A 19,544-nucleotide genomic window follows, 5' to 3' on the forward strand; every position below is an offset into this window, starting at 1 on the left:
ATTTGCAGCAACATGTTTGGACCTGGAGATTATCATACTAAGTGAAGTAAGTCAGAGAGAGAAAGACAAATATCACATGATATCTCTTATATGCGGAATCTAAAAAAGAAAAAAATGATACAAGCAAACTTATTTACAAAACAGAAACATACTCACAGACTTAGAGAATTAACTTATGGTTACTGGTGTGGGGAGGGATAGACTGGGAGTTTGGGATTGACATGTACACACTACTATATTTAAAATAGATAACCAACAAGGACCTACTTTATAGTACAGGGAACTTTACTTAATACTCCGTAATAACCTAAATGGGAAAATAATTTAAAAAAGAATAGATAAATGTATGTGTATCAATTAATAACTTTGCTGTACACCTGAAAATAACACAACATTGTTAATAAACTATGCTCCAATATAAAATAACAATTAAAAAACAAACAAACAAAAAAGACAAACCAAAGAATGAGAGAAAATGCTTGTAAAACATATATCTGTTAAAGGACTTTTCCCAGAATATACAGATCAACAATATATATAACTGAACAATAAGAGGACAAATATTTATAAAAAATGGGCAAAAGGTTTGAATAGACACTTCATAAAAGAAGATATAGAAATGCCCCCCCCCCAAAATTTAAAGATGCTTATATCTTTAGCCATTTGGGAAATGTAAATTAAAACCAGAGTAGTTATCAGTAGAAACAATTAAATAGGCACAAATTTAAATTTCAAAGAAAGGCAATATTAGGGTTAGGACAGATACATAGCAAAAGGAGTCTTCATGTATTACTGGCAGAAATGTTAAATGATATCTTCCTTCAATTTCACTCCTGGTTATTGATCAAAAAGAAATGAAAACATATGTCCACACAAAGGCTTGTACATGAATATTTATAGAAATTTTATTTACAATAGCCTCCAGAAAGAAACAATGTAATGTCCATAAACAGGTGAATGGATAAACAAACTATGAAATATGCATACAATGGAATTCTCTTTAGTTATCTAAAGGAATTACTATTGGTGCACTCATGGCATGAGTGCTTAACATGAAAGAATCTAAAAAAAAGCCTATGCTGAGTGACCAATGCTAGGCTCAAAAGCATATTTTTAAAAATTAAAAGAAACTAAATTCCATTGTGTATATCCATAAACAATGTAGAATATGATAAAGAGTAGAGAGCCTCCATCCTTAAGGGAAATTCTTAAGACCCATATATGATTGCTAACTCCATCAGAATTCTGATGAGGAGAGATCTTTTCAATAGCCACAGAAGTTTTCATTTTTGGAATTTTATTTTTTAGATTGAATCTTATCCTGATGAAGGGAGAAAAAACGCCTTTTAAAAATTATATGACCTGGGGACTTCCCTGGTGGCACAGTGGTTAAGAATCCACCTGTCAATGCAGGGGACACGGATTCCAGCCCTGGCCCGGGAAGATTCCACATGCCTCGGAGCAATTAAGCACATTCGCCACAACTACTGAGCCCATATGCCACAACTACTGAAACCCACGTGCCTAGAGCCCGTGCTCCACAAGAGAAGTCACGCAATGAGAAGCCTGCACGCCGCAACTAGAGAAAGCCCATACGAAGCAATGAAGACCCAACAGTCATAAAAAAAAAAAAAATTGTATGACCTGTATGTGATAACTCTATTTTTGTCAATAATGCAAGGGAAATGGAACTAAGGTGAAATCTATTTTTCTACTACTTTTAATAACAGTTGCTTTTTAGAGAAAAAATAGATCTTTCTATTTTGGAAAATAGCTAAATATTTGGAGATGGAGAATATGGGATAGCAGGTTTCATCTGTAAAAGAAAAAGAGATATATAAATTCTTCTCCATAATAAATAAATAGAAATTAAGGATAGAAGAACAGAGTGGGTTGAGAAGAGAAAGGATTGAGGAAATCAAAGAAAATAATTTCTGTAGCTGGAGAAACTTTATTTGAACAGGGCAGTTATGTAGGATGACGAGATGATCTATAAATATAAATATTTCAACATATGTAGAGCTCAAAGTCAGAGGCAAGTAGGAAAAATATAAAATTCTCACATAGTATCCCCAGGTAAAACAGATGGATTAGTGACTTCTATCTCGATAGCTGCAAATAAAGTCAACTTTATGCGCAGCTCAAAGTACTGCATACATGTGATGACATTTTTAACACCTACAGACAGGATGTAGGTGTGTGTGGCACACACATTTGTGTATTTTCTGGGCAAGTCACTTTCTTATCTGGATTTCTGATTCCTCTGTGACATGAGAAGTTTAAGTCACAGTTTCAGAGATGTCCTTATATTTTGACATTCTTTTATGCCATCTTGACATCCGTGCTACTAAATTTACTCTTATTTTATTTGAAATTCCTTTTTTTAAAAAAAATATTTTGCCCTCAGTTTTGAAAAGGGCAAAATGTTGAGGGTTTTAGGATCATTCTTGCTTTGTCTTAATTGGGTTCACTTCGAGTTTAATAAATATTCACTGACAGCCTTTGACATTTTGAGTACATGCTGGGGCTACAGTGGTGACCAGGTTTATGTCATCATGGACCACTGTCCTATCAGGGAGATAGATGCAATTTAAATTTCAAATTGCATAATTTTTGTAATACTTTCACAAGGGTATTCATAGCAATTAAGAAAATCTCACAACTGATTAGAAAAAGTAATGTTAACTTTTGAGAATTTGGACCCCAAATGATCATAAACCCTGTGTTAAGTCAACAGCTTCCCTTAACAGATACTATAAAATGGTGGGCAGTGGTGGGGGGAGAGAAAAACCCATTTTCACAGCATGGTAAGACAATTCTCACACAAGTTGTGTGGGGTGTTCACACAGTGTCTGCTTATGAGAACTTTACTTCTCAGCCTGCAAATCATTCTAAAACTTCTCCCCTACACTTTTTTTTTTTTTAACAATCTCTGTTTCCTGTGTTATTTTACTGGACATATTTCCATCCATTTTCTGGAGAAGGTTGTTTATTTTTCTTTTATGATGGTGTTTTCCTGTCCTTCTGTATGCATCTCTCACTCCTTCCCTTATGGCATAATTTCCTGTGCTGAGGCTTTAAATTGTTTCTCTGACACAGGTGCCCTGTGTACTTTCTGTGAATGCCCATCACGACATTTGCTCTGTGTCACTGTTTAAATCATCATATCATGTAACATATACTTATTGAATAATACCGTGTGCCAGGTCTTGTGTTGAGGGTGTGGATACAGGGTAAGGAAGAACCAGTCCCTGCCTTTTGATTTTAGTGCCGAGAGGAAAAGGACAAATATTAAATGAATCAACACATAAAGAAATGTGTATTTGATGGAAAAACCCAGGACCATAGGAAACTATAATGGCAAAATCTAATTAGATAGAGTTTAGTGCAGTCAGGGAAGGATATTCTCAGAATGTCTTTGGTTTGGGATGTCTCTGAGAAAGTCCAGTTGTGATGCCAGGGAGGCAATTGGATACAATTTAGAAGATTTTGAAGATGATACTTACTACCATATAATTGAATGAGATGACTTGGAGAGAAGTCAAGTGAGAAGAGAGCCTAGAGGTTAGCCCTGAGGAATTCCAATATTCAAAGCTTGAATGGAGAAAGAAGAGCCTTTATAGAAGACAGATAGAAAATATATGTATGCATATGTGAGGAGTATCTCGTTCTACAATTCATAAAGCTCTCCCAGGAAGTGGTTCATTACTGACTATCTTGTATCTACTGAGAAAAATAGTTGGGTGAGGAGAGAAAGGGCAGGTATGGTCATTGAGAGTTCACTGATGACTTTTGCAAGGAGTTTTTCTTTTTTTTTTAATTTTAGAATTTTATTTATTTTTTTATACAGCAGGTTCTTATTAGTTATCCATTTTATACATATTAGTGTATATACGTCAATCCCAATCTTCCAATTCATCACACCACCACCCCAAGGAGTTTAATGGAGGAGAGGAGATGGATGCCAGATGAGAGAGAATGAAAGAGGAGAGTTGGGAGGGAGAAATGAAAAATAGTTTTAGGAAAGTGTGGGTGAGAATGCTGGTCACTGCCATCAAACGTCATCTTCTTCCTTAGAAACTGAACCCCCTAAATTTGGCAAATTCCATGGTTACTTGGAATACAGAATGCATTCCCTTTTTCAGCTTAGGGACTAATGTCTGGTTCCTGAGTTATAAAAGGATGTATTACGAGGAAGTCTTCTTAAAAGAGCACTGCCAAACACTCATTGATGTCTCCCTCCTTTTTCCTGTCTTCCTTCCTGTCACCTGGAATGAAACACAATGACTGAAGCTTCAGCTGCTATTCTTGGCCAAGCTGATGAGGGCCACACCCTACTGATGTCACTGCAGTGAATTGGAAGGGCCTGGATCCTTAACAAATTCATTGACCTGCACTATCATCCCTGAACTATCAGCTTTCAGATTTCATTTTAAAAGACAGAAGTAAATGTTTATCTGGTAAACCAGCCTTATTCTGTTTTTTATATCCTAGAAACCTGAATTTAATTATAACTGAGAGAAGATGCCGGGCTATAAAGAAGAGCGAAGAAATTGTGCAATAAAATTATAAAACGTGTATAAATGCAAAGAGAAAATGTAAAAGAAGAGTTCAGTGATAGAGGAGTATTTTCCTTAAAAATAAATATACAAATAGATGATAGATTATGATAATAGATGGATAGGTAGTTAGATAGATAGATAGAAGGAAACTGGAATCCAAGAATGGATGGAGAGTTTTTCTTAAGAAAGGATTTAGACAATTCTTCAAAGGTCATAGAAGGGTGGGGCTTCCCTGGTGGCGCAGTGGTTGAGAGTCCGCCTGCCGATGCAGGGGACACGGGTTCGTGCCCCGGTCCGGGAAGATCCCACATGCCATGGAGCGGCTGGGCCCGTGAGCCATGGCCGCTGAGCCTGCGCGTCCGGAGCCTGTGCTCCGCAATGGGAGAGGCCACAACAGTGAGAGGCCTGTGTACCACAAAAAAAAAAAAAAAAAAAGGTAATAAAAGGGTATATCATGGGTTCAGATACAATCAGATTTGTAACTTTGATGGTTAGAGAAAAAAGGAGTTCTAATTTGATAGCTTCTATCCTTTTAATTTGATGACAATACAAATGAAATTGTAATAAAGTAAAAGAAAAAGAAAAAAAGAAATTGTTACTGCAATTCCACTCGTAAGCATATATGCAGAAGAAACTTTTACAAATGAGTGAAGAGAAATGAGAATAATACTCAATGAGAATTACTGTTAACTCCCTGGTTTATGAATTTCCAGTGGGATTCTTCTTAAAAGATTCTCCACAGCTTGTAAAAAAAAAATTATTTTCTGTGAGGGAATGAATCAGTTTAGAAGAAAGTCTGAATTCCTGGCAGATTATTGCCCCAAGAAACAAGAAGTTTTCTCTATTATATTTCTTGGAACCTATACTTCCTGGTACCTTCACTTTCTAAGCAACATCAACAGACCAATCACTTCCTGGGACAGCAGAGATCAAAAAAAGATGACTTTTGCCTACTTTGGTTTACTTCTTCATTGACAATTACATATAGCTTACGTGTAATAACAACAAAGTTATATTTTGAAAGACTACTAAAATACCAGAGGAATATTTCTTTGGGTGAAATTAATCATATTGTCCCAAATATTAAAGTGTGGAAAATTAGAAAAAAAACCTTTATATTCAGAGATTAGAAAAGTATCATATAACCTCTTTATGTGATTTTTGATAATGGAAAAATGTAATGAATATTGTGGCTGCCCTTCAGTTGATAATGGTACATAATGATAAGTGAATCTTAAGTGTAAGTGTCTCAGCCAATGGGCTGAGACAGTGGCTTCTGTTTCCCTTGAATTGAGTCACTCCTTAGGCCCCAAACCTACACTCTGCATATACTGGTTCTTGAATGATTTTCAGTAATGTCAGCACCCCATTGTAATATAAGGAGTTTGACTCACAAGAAGGGTCAGGGAAAATGAAATAGGTTGATCATAATGTTCTCTTTTAAGTCCTTAATAAATATAAATTGTAAACACGTGCTTCAATTTTTAGAGTTTGGTTCAATTTACTTTCTGTAGGAATTGTATCACTTTAGTGTTTCTGACTACTGAAGATAAAAGAAAATTAAGTAGTGTAAAGAAAAATATTCCAATAATTAGGCACTTAGAGCAGACTCTTTGGTACCTATACTATTCAAAACATCAGAGTTTTAGAAGGAAAACTAAAGTCATATGAGATTTTCATATTTCAAAAGATTTCACCCCAGAGGTTTCAATCTAACTATGACTCAATTTTCCAGGATAGCATTAAGGTGGTCTTCATCATTGCAGTTCCTGAAACTTAACTGTATCAATTCAATCAAGGGTGATAGGTTCTGGATAATTAAGTTAATCAAGTCATCGTAGTAAGATACTCTTTAATGAAATAGTGTTAACTGAATAGTGTTTTATAGTGTTTTATAAAATATACGGAGTTTCTTATTTACCATCATAAGGAGGCATAGGCCAACATAATGTATCTTATGTAGCTAACATCCTAATTTTCTGAAAGAATGCAATTTTTTTTTTCACAAGAGAGTAGTTATGTCTTAACAGTTCTGGGAACCCATAGGGCCATTGTCCATTTACAGTAAAGCCACTCCACTATATCATCCCATACGCTATTCTCTTGACCTATTACACTTGATATCTGAATCAATTTTCCAAATTATTCATATACATTGAGTATTTTCTTTATGCAAAGTACTGCTCTAGGTCCTAGGGACTGTGCGAAATTGGACAGCAATACTACATAAAATAAAATATGCCTCACTGACAATATTTTTTCCAGAATTTCAAAGGAAGAATATATTTTTTTGAATAGAAATAGTTGAGGAAGTCTTCTTATTAAGTCACTTGGCAACCAAAATTGTGAACCTACTACAACCGAAACAGTATGTTAAATCTTAAGGTAGTAAAACAGGATAAGATATGGCAATTAGGAAGAATTTTCAGTTTCTTTTAATTACAGAGATTTTACAATCAATAGACTTGGAGCATGGTGGTCCGGCCTTCTGTTGGTATTCAATATCGGCTGAATAAATTAATGAATGTCTCATAGTCCGTCATGTTGAAACTGATCCCACAGCCAAGATTTTCATCTAAACTAAAGATATGGTCCAATACTTGGATCTTTGAAAAAAAAAAAAAATAACATGACCTCTGTAAAGTAATTAGCCAGTGCTTGGTATTTGGTAGGAACTCATATTGTGTCTTTCTTTTACCGTAATAAATACAAAAGGAATCGTCCATGTATATTTAACACTATAAACTTGGCTATAGAGAGAGAAGAGAGAGACTTGAAAATATTTGTTAGAAATATAAAACGTGATATAAATGTCCAGTGATACTGTGATTTCAGTGCTCTATTATTCTTGTGATTCATTATCGGGCAGCCGAACTTCCAGCCTTATGTGTTTCCTTTCCCTCATTTACCACTTACCACTTCAGTTATAGAGAAGTGCACCATATTCTTGGTTCTGCTGTGTCCTTTTCCCTGTTCTTTTTCTGTTTGGGAATTGGTAAAAGTTATTATTGGAGACAACAGCATCTATTATAACTAAACAAAAATAAATGTACAAAAATACAGATTACACAGAATTATTGAAAAAGCTGAAGAAGTAGATTCAAGACTGATCTTTCAAAACCATTTTTCAAACTACACCAGAGATCTGGCCACCAAGGGAGACATTGCTACTGCTCCATGAATAAAGTTGCAGAATAGGAGGGAACAGCCACAGCTGCTGGCTCTAGAGGAATATTGCCTCTCATCTGATCTGGGCCAGAAACATGGAGGTTCAAGTTCTGCTTCTGTCCTCCAAGGAATTCAGTGGCAAAGTGGCACAAGGGCATCTGATAGGCAGAATCTAAATCCCTTCCAGAACCCGAGCTGCAAGGGAGTCTGAATATTATCATTTTTGCTTCCCAGATGTGGCACCTTTGAAATGAGTGTTAGTGAGCCAGTTAAACATACCTTATTATAACCTCATATTTTCTATCCTTACTTACTTCTTCAGATCACTCCTTGTTATCCACCCAGATTCACTCATTTTTTAAAATTCATTCATTGTCCATTCATTCATTCACTATTTATTAGGCACACACAATTATTTCTGGTTACACCGAGGAAACTTTTCATAATATAGTTTTCTCTCAGTTATCATTTAGATTATGACTATTTCTAACAGAGATTTTATAACAGATTACTGTAATTACCTGCTCACTTATTTGTCTCCAATTACACTGTAGAATCAGTCACAGTTCTTTCAGGAAAACAGAAGTTACTCATTATTCCAAATAGAAAATAGAAATACAATACAGGAGAAGCTTACACGGCTACAAAAGTGCTGGGACAGCAAAGACCAAGGAAGTTGCTACTAGAGTCACAGAGTCATAAAAACAGGAAGTGACAGAGTTTCAGGGAAGACTCTGGGTGTGATCTCAGCTTCCTGCAGCACAGAACCAGAGAAATGACAGGAACTTGCAGGGAAGCCTCTGTAAAGCTCAGGAACTCCAATGTAGCTGCCCCATAGGTCTCAGCCTCTTACAGCTCTGGGTCAGGGGGTTCACAAGAGCCCACCTGAGAATCCCTCCAAGTCTCACATCTTCCCTCAACTGTACACAGAGAATAATGACCTCTCTTCTCTTCTACTTTTCTTGAACTGTTGTTCAAGTACCTCTCATTAGCATATTCACAGTAATAAACTGGAAAGGAGTACTGGAAAATAAATTGCTGGCTTCTCCCTTAGCATGAAAAGATAAATGCAAGGGAAGACATATGATTTGGAGTTGATAACAGATGATATTGTATAGTCCACTCATTTGTTAACATTTCCTTCTACCGTATTAAACTTGCAAAGCCATAATGACAACAGTATCATTCTTTCCCTCATGTGATGTGACTATACTTATTCCTCTGCAGAAGTGATTGTTCTTTTCCCAAAAAGAGTGTTTGTTTTTGGAGATGGTCATTCTTTTCCTAACTCAATCACACTTTCATTAACTTGCAACAATTTATTACAGTTATAAATGTAATTATAATTAAATTGTAAATTCTAATTATAAATTTAAACACAATGGACAAAACCTGCTTAAAAGATGAGAAAGAAAGAGGAGAACATAGATTAATGTGTGACATATACATAACATAACAAGAAAAAAATATAATACATACCTATATCTTCCTCATTTCTACAACTTACCACAGGATTGTAATTAGTATTTCTTACTTCCTTCTTCCACTATCCATTCTCTGTCCATTTTTCTATAAGCCAACACCTCTATTGTTTGTGGTTATTTACTTGATTCATTGACCCACATTTTCTTCTGAAAAATTCTGAGCCATTACTGGTTCTGCAAGTGTTTACATACCATCATCTTTCATTAACATATACTGTTTGTGATCAAAGTATTAAATAAAAAAGCATCCTAAAGATTTCCCTCAGATCTAGATATAGCCCTTCATCTTTTTATCAGGAGCAGTCACCCTCAAAGTTCTTCAAAACCTAAGGTGGTTGGGTGGCAGGTTCAATCTTGAAATCACTGGAGTCATTATTTTGCTTCCCTGTGGAAGTATTCCACCTTTGTGCAGTAAGCCTTCTATCATGAGAAAATCCAAAGTTGCAGGAACAGGTAGAAAAAACTTTTGGTTTCTGTGTTCTGGTAACAGAACACATAGAAAAACTAGGATAATTTCCCTCTGTCAATATTCTTAATTTAATCACATCTGCACATTCTCTTTGCCCTATAAAGTAACATTCACAAGTCCCAAGTTTAGGAGGTGTACATATTCGGGAGCCATTATTTATCCTACCACAGTATGTTAGCACTAAGTGATGGCAGTGGCCAGACTTAGTGAGAAGAAATACGTGTTTTTGAACCCATAGATAATCTCCATCTCTGCTCTCAATATAACTTATGAACATGTTACACAGCAAGGGGTGGGGGTGATAGGTAGTAGCATGAAAAGAAGCTGACGTCTGTAGAGTGAGTTACTGAGGATAACATTTAATACAGTGGATGTCTTTTGGGGAGACCTTTATGGGGAATTAAAATAAGACACAAGATCCTCATACTTAATACACATTACGAGGTGTCCATGCACATACATCTTCCCCAGTTTCTTGTTATTAACATTCCACCTTGTTCTTGCCATTTCACTGATCATTCAGACAGACATTGGTCACTGTTATGGATCAAAGTGGAAACTTATCTCTGGCCATTTCTTCTTTCAAAGACAGGGAATAGCTTGTTATGTTGCGTAAACTTCTCCCACTGGTTTCTCTTCTCCAGTGTATGGCCATGAAGTTGGATTAGACTACTTTTGGGAGATAAAAGAATATCATCTGTATTTTTATTAGTTTTTTTCTGTTATCAGTTAATTTATCGTAAGGAACTCCTCAACATTGCATTAAGCATGGATTGAAGGAGATATGACAATTTTATGCATTTAAGAACCATAAAAATCTAAGGCAATTGCTAATGCAAAGTACTTGCACCTCAGTCTCTGATGGAACCCAATATTATATATACCATTTACACTTTGGTGATGGAGTTCTGTTGCCATAGCCTAATTTATAGTTTGGTGGATTAGATAACCTTTCATTCATGATGTTCTCATTCATTCAGTTCTCATTCATTCAGTTGAGAATGAATGAATCTCATTCATTCAGTTCTCATAAATTTTTTGGCGTCTCATAGACAAACATTCAGTCTTAACCAAAACCCAGTAGTAAGCCAGTTGCTATTATCAAAAGTTATTTCCATATACTTATTTTCAGAAGAAGGAGTGTGCCCTGTGCTCTCTATTGTGGCTTGACAGAATGATCCATATCTGCTGGAATACTTTGGTCATCAATTAATCAGCTAGGTTATAAAGCCAAAATAAAATTTATTTACACTAATCCTGAACCTGAATCAGTCCTCTCTTGCTTCTCGTAGTGCAATTGGTTATTCGACACACCAAAATGTAGTAGAGATTTGGTCGCCAAACATATTCCAAGAACATGGAGCATTGTGCCTCTTGTTTAGTTATAGAATTTGGAAAGTTCAACATCTTGTCCTTCATTTTGAAAAATATATTTTAACATTCCCTACATCACCACATACCTAGAAACTTCACAAAATGACAAGACCCTTAATTTGTTTCAGCCCATCTTCCAATTCCAGCTCTGTCTCACATGTTTCATAGTAACCATCTAATGTATTTACTTACCTTAAGATGCAGAGAAAAATACAGAAGAGAGAGGATATGATGCCACGGATAGAAAATCTGTGGTTCAACTATAAACTCTTCAGGGAAACAGGCATCTTTTAAATCTATGATCTCAACCTTTAGCAAGTACACGGAGGAATGAATGAATGAACGAATGATTGCTGAGGTCAATTTGTTCATCATGAAACTTAACCTGTAAGTATTCTTGGAGAGAAACAGTGGCTCGTTTTTCTAGATTGTTTTCATAGGAACTGGTCTATAGCTTTTGAGTCAATGACTTTATCCTGGTGTTTATCAGTGTAACAATTAACTGATTCAAATTCATGACAGCTCAGGGCTATGAAAAAGCCAAGATGATTTTACTTTCACTTTGACATTTTGTCAATGTCTGTGAATACAATGCACCTGGGTCTGCAGTTGAGCTGCAGGTTCATTCTGTACATCAAGAGGATATCACATTCAGTTAAGCTGAAGAACCGCTGAACCTGAACTCAATTCTTGGTACCTTACCATGTTTTGACTGGGTGAAATGGGCTTTAACCAAGCATTTTAGGCTTCATCTGAAAGCATATCTGACTTGCATCATGTCATCAAATTCCTGGACATTTCTGGAATTTGGGGACCTGTTATTTCTCGGTTTCTTATTTAACTAATATTTTTTTTCTGCCTTCCATTTTGCTTCTTTAATACATACTCTGAGAAGCCAATTGGATTAAAGCACGGTATTTCCTGAGGTGGCATTTTATTTTTTTCTATTTATTTATTTATTCAATAATTATTTGTTGAGAATCTGATATATGTCAAGCATGGTTATGAGAAGTTATGAAGACCAACAAACTTTCTTCTGTTGTAAAGCTTATATTGCTTATATTCCAATAAGATGTGGCAATGCATTAATGAATGAATAATTGTAAATGTTTAAAATAACATAACAGATAGTTATACTTCCTGTGAAGGGATTTAAATTTAGGTGCTGGGATAGACAGAAACTTGTACTATCTATTCAGAGAAAGCTCTGCAAGGCAAGACATTTTGCAAGGACTCTGAATGAAATAGAGACAAACTATGTAAAGGTGAGACAAAAGAGCATTCAGACAGAGAGACCAGTGAGCACAGGGTTTAGCAAACATTTCTCTTAAGGGCTAAAGATTTTAGGCTTTGTGGGCCAGATAGTCTCCATCATGACAACTGAACTCTGCTGTAGTAGCACAAAATCAGCCACATCAAAAATATAAAAATGAATGGGTGTTGCTTTGTTCCAATAAAACTTTGCTTACAAAATTAGGTGGTTGACTGTGTTTGGCTCTCAGACTGTATTTTGCTAACCCTTGAGCTAAACCAAGGGCCCTAAAGTGTAAACAAACTGGACATATTAGATGAACTCAAAGAATGGTATGACTGTACCCTTATAGACTGGGTGAAAATATTATGAAACAATGAGGAAGTTGTAGCAGTAGTGAGGTCATATAGAAAAAAAATCAAAATAAAGAGATTTGATCATATTTTAAATTTATAATAAACTGTGAAGCTTGATACAGATTCTTACAGTACATGTATCCATAATTCACTGTATATTCACTGTGCCCTTCTAATCTGATTTTGGGCCTGAACAACTCTTATGCACTGGGACTAGTTCTCCTTTTGGCTTTTAGGAATGATTCTCTTTTATAGAAGTTTAAATCACTCTGGCTACTCAATGAAGAATAGATTGTAATGTGACAAGAGACAAGACATGATGACTTGTTAAGGCTATTCTGATCTTGGAGAGGCAGCAGTGATCTGTGGCTTGAAGTGAGATCCTCGTTCCCTGCTCAGGAATTGAACCTGGGTAGCCTGTATGAACACCAGGAATCCTAGCCACCAGACCCGCAAAGGCTAGAAGCCAGAAGCATATTTTCCCTGGCTCCTGCCCCCACTGAAAAATGCATTTCTTAAGGAGGCAAAAACTGTAAAAACAGGTACAAAGTTTATTATTAGAAACACAGCGCAACAAGAAGTGCAAGAGCACACAGAAAAACAGTTTGTTTAGTCAAGACAGAAGCAAGGCAGAGATGCACACCCGGAGAGTAAGGGTGTGGGTGTCTTCCCTAATGAGAAGGAGCTCAGTAAAGAGGCGGTTAAGTCATGCATATAGGACAGTTCTTCCAGGATTCTGGTTACCTTTGACCAATTACCTGGCTTCTTTTTCCACACCTGCCCTGCCCTAGGGCCCTCCCCAACATGCGTGCATAACTTTTTTCCAAGATGGATTCCAGCCCAGAGGCCTGTGGGATGGCCCTTGTCATCACATATTAGGGGGTGATGCCCTCTCCTTTTTGACCCCCCCGAGGAGCCTTTCTTCACATATGCAGTATCTCCTTTGCCCCAAGCATAGGTAATATGTGGCCTCTTGCTCTTTTACTCAAACAGAGGTTTGCCCCTCTCTGTTCCTGCCATGACCGTTATCTTAAAGTGTCCTCAGGAGACAAAGCCTGGGTATTTACCCTGTTTCTGTTGTTACTTCCATTTCAAAGCGCAAACAGTAGGCTGGTTGTAAATGTGTAACCTGGAGCCCACCTATCTCCTGTCTCAGAAAATGCAAACAGGAGGCTAGTTGTAAGCGTCTGGACTGAAGCCTATCTTTTTCTTGTCCCAACAAATGTAAACAGGAGGCCAGTTGTACATGCCTAGACTGGAGCCAGTCTATCTCCTGCCTCAATTCCAGTAGTATAGAAAGATGATGGTGACTTAGATTTGGGCAATGTTAGAGTAGGTATAAAGATTTGGAATTTGTTTGGGGGGTAGATTCAACAGAATATTATGAAGGGTTGAATGCAAGGAGTGAGGAACAAAGAAATCTGGGATCATGTATCAGTATCACCAGTGCAGTAGAATGGTGCTGTTGGACTGTGAGATGGGGAAAGTCTAAGGATCAGTTATCTTTGAAGTCAACAACAGTCAAGAGGTCTGTTCTGGTCCATTTGATTTTAACGATCAACATCATACCTAGACACAAAAGAGATTTCCAGTTTCATTGCTGATTTAGTCTTTCTGCATGAGCACTCAAGCCTATATCTTTTAGGTCTTGAATTTGAAGAATTTAGTCTAATACCTAGAATTGCCAAGAAAATAATACTAAGATATAACAAATGGAACAATGAAGAGAAAACTGATGCTGAGGTGGGAAAATGAGAGAAGCCCTTTAGAATTCAACCTAAAATTTCTGGTTAGTGTAAATTGGGTCTCACTCCTGTTTCTGGCCATGTTTATCTACCTCAAAACCCCACCAATATTCTAACTGAGTGCATCTTTGGGGAATGAAGATAGTCTCAAAAGTGCTAGAGTGGGAAAAGTGCTGCTTTTGGTGTTGAGCATGTCAGGGCTTGCCTCCAGGCTCTACCATTAGCCAACTCTGTGACCTTAGACAAGTTATGTAACGTCCACCTCAATTTTCCTCTGTGTACAGTAAAATTCAATAATTCTTATTCAAAAGACTTTTTGAGAAGATTTAATTGGTTTAGATTAGTTTCATTTTTATTCAGTAGTGTTTATGATATCCAAAGTAGTGTTTATGATATTATTCAGTAGTGTTTATGATATCCAAAGTTTTCTCATTTCATTTAGTACAAAATTCAAATTCCTGATTATGGCTACAGAGGGCTTTCAATCAGGCTTGTGTCCACATGACTCACTCCATATCTACCTTTTTTCCTTCTTTTTAAACCACCTTCAACCACAGAGGCTTTTCTCTGTCTCTGGAACACACCATAATGATCTCTATCTCCTAGGCTTTGCATTTCATCTGCTTCATTTTCACATGGCCTGATCCTTCTTGATCTTTAAGATGCCAGCTTAAACGTCACCTACTCAAAGAAGTATTACGTGTCACCTAAACAGTTACAGGATTTCTTTTTCATAGTGCTTAATCATTACTTAAGTGATTTAATATACTTAATGTTAATATTTTTTTATCAAAAACCAAGCCTAGGGGTTCCCTGGTGGCGCAGTGGTTGAGAGTCCGCCTGCCGATGCAGGGGACACGGGTTCATGCCCCAGTCCAGGAAGATCCCACATGCCGTGGAGCGGCTGGGCCCGTGAGCCATGGCCGCTGAGCCTGCGCATCCGGAGCCTGTGCTCCGCAACGGGAGAGGCCACAACAATGAAAGGCCCGTGTACCGCAAAAAAAAAAAAACACCCAAAAAACCAAGCCTAGAACAAAGCCCACACATGATAGACACTCAGTAATTCTTAGACTGCAAGTGAATTGATTAATTAGCCCCACCATCTTCAATTCAGTACTTGGCACCATAAACAGTCATTACTATTATTATCATTTTTATTATGGTCTCATTTTGAGATAGGATTTCTGAATTCCCCAGTAATCCTCTAAATAGAATGCCAAGGAAAAATTTCTCAAAGATGCTTTTCTTATTTATTCCTACTTATAAAAAATGACCTTAGTGGAACTGTCTTCTCTTGTAACAGAAACAAAATATTAGTCTAGCAACCTTCAGTTTGATGGAAAGGTGCTCTGGTTTCACACACTTCTGCAGTTATGGTGCCTTAGATGTTTGGGACTTAAATGTTATCTTCCTGGCACAGAAATTTGCCTGTCGTCCCTTGAAAGACAAATTTCCACTAATTTACTCCATTTTTCCTTCCCTCTCTCTTTTCCCATCTCCTTTCCTTCCTCCCTCCCTGCCTTCCTTCCTTCCTTTATTCTTTCCTTTGTTATTTCCTACTCTGTCTTCTTGCCTTTAGTCAGTTTCCCAACTAGGTACTCTTCTAAGTCCTAAAGATAGAAAGTAAGACAGAAAGTAATCCTACTCGAATGGAACTTGCATTCAAATATGGAAGGCTGGCAATAAATAAACAAACAAGCAAGGGATCCTTGAAGCTCTTTGAGTGAAGAGGGGGCAGGAAGTACAAAAGCCCTGAGACAGCAGTACGCTTGGCATGTTCATAGGGATGTCAGCTTAGTAAGTGGTGAAGTTGTTGGAAATGCTCTTTGAAGATTAACCAGCAGTTGGACCATATAGAGTCCCTATATTTTACTCTAAATATACAAAAAAAAAAAAAAAAAGACTACATTTGACAGGGTAATGGCTTAATCTGATTTACATTTTGACAGGATTGCTCTGGTTGCTGTGGGAGCCACAGACTGTAGGCAGTCGAAGGTAGGAGCAGGGAAACCAGGCAGGAGGCCCCTGTAGTCACCCAGGTGAGAGATGATGATGGTTTGGTTTGTAGTATAATCATAAAGATAGTGAGCATTGGATATATTTTCAAGGTAGGGTTAACAGAGTTTGCTCATGGTATAGTTATGGTGTGTGAGAGAAAGATAAATCAAAGGTGGTTCTACAGTTTGTTTTCTGAGCAACATGATAAATAGCAGTGCTATTTATTTAGAAGGGAAAGCGTAAGTTCGGATTGAAAATTAAGTGTTCAGTGTTGCCATGTTAAGCTTGAGGTGTATCAAAGATTTGCGGTTCTATATAAATCTAGAGCTCAGGAGAAAGATGGGGATGCATAAATGTAAGAGTCATCTGTATAGGATGAGGGTGTTAAAATCCATGGGATTGAATAAAGTCACAAAGGATCTAAATGCAGTTGGAGAAAAAGCCAAAATATTGATTTTGGGGTGCTCCCGAACTGTGGAGAAAAGTAACTCAATAAAAGAGACGAGACAAAGAGGCAAGAAGCCATTGAGACTGGAGGAAAACTAAGTGTGGTTTTCTGTCTTGGTAAAAGGAATAAATGTGGAAGGCAAATGCGTGAGGAGAGGCCACTTGATGGTTTCCTTTCTCACTGGGTTCTATTTAACCATGCAGCCTGCATCCCTCCGTCTCACCACACAAGTACTATGGCTAATTGACCTTATGGCAGATTCCATGTTCACTACCAAAATGAGCTGTTGACAGAGGGCCAATCATCTGACAGCTTTATCTGGGTATGTTACCTCAGTTACCTCTTCTATTAGTTGAGGATAGTATTTATTTTTTTTGTAACTAATCCTACATTAGTCCAATGAGATGATGCATTTCAAAGCTCTTTGAACATTAGAGTACTCTATTAATGTCAGGATTCTTTGCTGTTAGTTGTAATTGAAGCCAATTGTAGTGAGGAAAGACAACGAAAAGGAAATGATAAAGGTTGGTTTGTTTCCTTTCTGATTTAAAATGAATCACTGAGTGGCATGAGTTTTCAACTTTGCTACTCAAAAGTTTAAGTCTTATAAAGTGTTTCCTGCTGAAATGCCATGCTGACTGGAATTCAGCAGCAAATAAATATTGCTGTCCTCACTAATTTGAAACAGTATGAGTTTTAAACCTCTAGCTGTGGGAGATTTATTAGGATTACAGTTTTCATCACCATCCCTTCAGTCCATCAAGACAGGTCAAAGCTGTATAATTTTTTTAAACTAACAGCAATTTCCATTCTTTTTAGACTATTCTTTCTGAGCCAGCAATACTGTTAGAAACACAAGCTTGAAGTAAATGGAGCACATAGCCACATATCCTTATAAATATTTTAACCTGACCCCTGTTTGGGAGTGGAATAAAAACTGTTGACTATTTCATGTTATTGTAACTCTATAAACACAACGTATTTCATGGTAAAAAGGAATACTTATTATACATCAAATTATTTGTATGTTTTGTTTTTAAATAGTCCATTTATAATAGCTAAGTTAAAATGAAAATGTGTAATCCTGTCATTTACTCTGAAATGCTGAATATTGGTAAGGCACCCTTTAACTATTGTAACATTCTAAGCAACCTTTCCACTAATTGACCAATTACTGTATTTATTGATTTAGAGTAATTGGCCTCTGGTAAATGATTAAATGGTCAATAACTTGAATAACATTGCTCTGAGTTTATTAATACTCATGCAAAATGTGTTTCAGAAATATGTTCATATTTATGATGGATAATGCCTAGAAATAGTTTGAGAAAATTCTAGAATGTTTCAAGAAATACAACTTATGCAACAATAGCCGGCACTTGAAGTGACCCCTGTCTTGTTGGACAGATTTAAATTAATGCTCAAGTGAGTATTACTACCTTGCTTAATAGACCAGTCATGATCATGAAATTCTGAGAACAAATTGGATCATTATATAACAAATATAATTAAAAGGCACTGATTAATTTTTTCTGAGATCCTACAGTGAATACTTTTCTAAGACAAAAAAAAAAAAAAAATCTCCTGTAAAACTAATAACGCTAACTAGTAAAGCTAACTAAATAATTGAACAACACCTAATATTCATAGGTTTTCAGTTAATATTTATTCAGTAAGTAAATATGTCTATTATAAAAATCTAAATAGTCAGACTAAACATTTTCTTTTAATGATATATCCATATTTATGCTTGGGAATGAATGCTGGATTTTAAGAAAAATATTTAATTTACTTTGTGAGAGATAATACTTTGTACTAAATAAGCCTTGGGAGAAAGTTATTCATTTATCAAGTTTACTTTTTACCCATGTATTTCTTCCCTCTGGAAAAGATTTAGCCTTTTTTTTTTTTTTTTTTGTGGTACACGGGCCTCTCACTGTTGTGGCCACTCCTGTTGCAGAGCACAGCCTCTGGACATGCAGGCTCAGCGGCCATGGCACACGGGCCTAGCGCTCCGCGGTATGTGGGATCTTCCCAGACCGGGGCACGAACTCGTGTCCCCTGCATTGGCAGGTGGACTCTCAACCACTGCGCCACCAGGGAAACCCTAGCCTAATTTTTATTGTAATTTTTGAGATTTCTTTAGGAAAGAAGAAAAAGCTCTGAACCATTTTTGTGGCTTGTGATCCTAAATAAATCTCTTAAATTTTTTATGATTTCTTTGTGGCCTCTGGAAAGTGATTAAAAATCTCTGTGATCAAACTCCTCCCACTCATTACACTTTTGTTTACTTTCATGAATTGCTCCATAAATTAAAAATATAAATAGTAACAAAGTTTTTTCTAAGTAATTGACAAAACTCCCTCATATCATATAAGCAGAAAATCTAACACTGCCTTCTGAAGCTGCTTTACAGTTTCTTGAACTGTTCAAGAACTCCAAGCCCTTCTCTGTCAGAGTTAATTGTGAGGCCAGGCAGAAAGGAAAACAGAGGTTGGACACATATCCATCGTTTCTCACTGTCACAGAGAGTCAATGTTGAAGACTAATAGTGCCTCGTCTTATGGACCTTGTCCACCCTTTGACGATGTCAGGTCTATAATGCCATTCGCCCCCTGTGGGCGAATTCACAGGCTCTGAATCTCTCTCTCTCTCTCTCTCTCTCTCTCTCTCTCTCTCTCTCTCTCT

This window comes from Aethalodelphis obliquidens, unplaced genomic scaffold, assembly GCF_003676395.1.
Source record: "Aethalodelphis obliquidens isolate GAN/ISIS:26980383/991018 unplaced genomic scaffold, ASM367639v1 scaffold21, whole genome shotgun sequence".
NCBI lineage: Eukaryota > Metazoa > Chordata > Mammalia > Artiodactyla > Delphinidae > Aethalodelphis > Aethalodelphis obliquidens.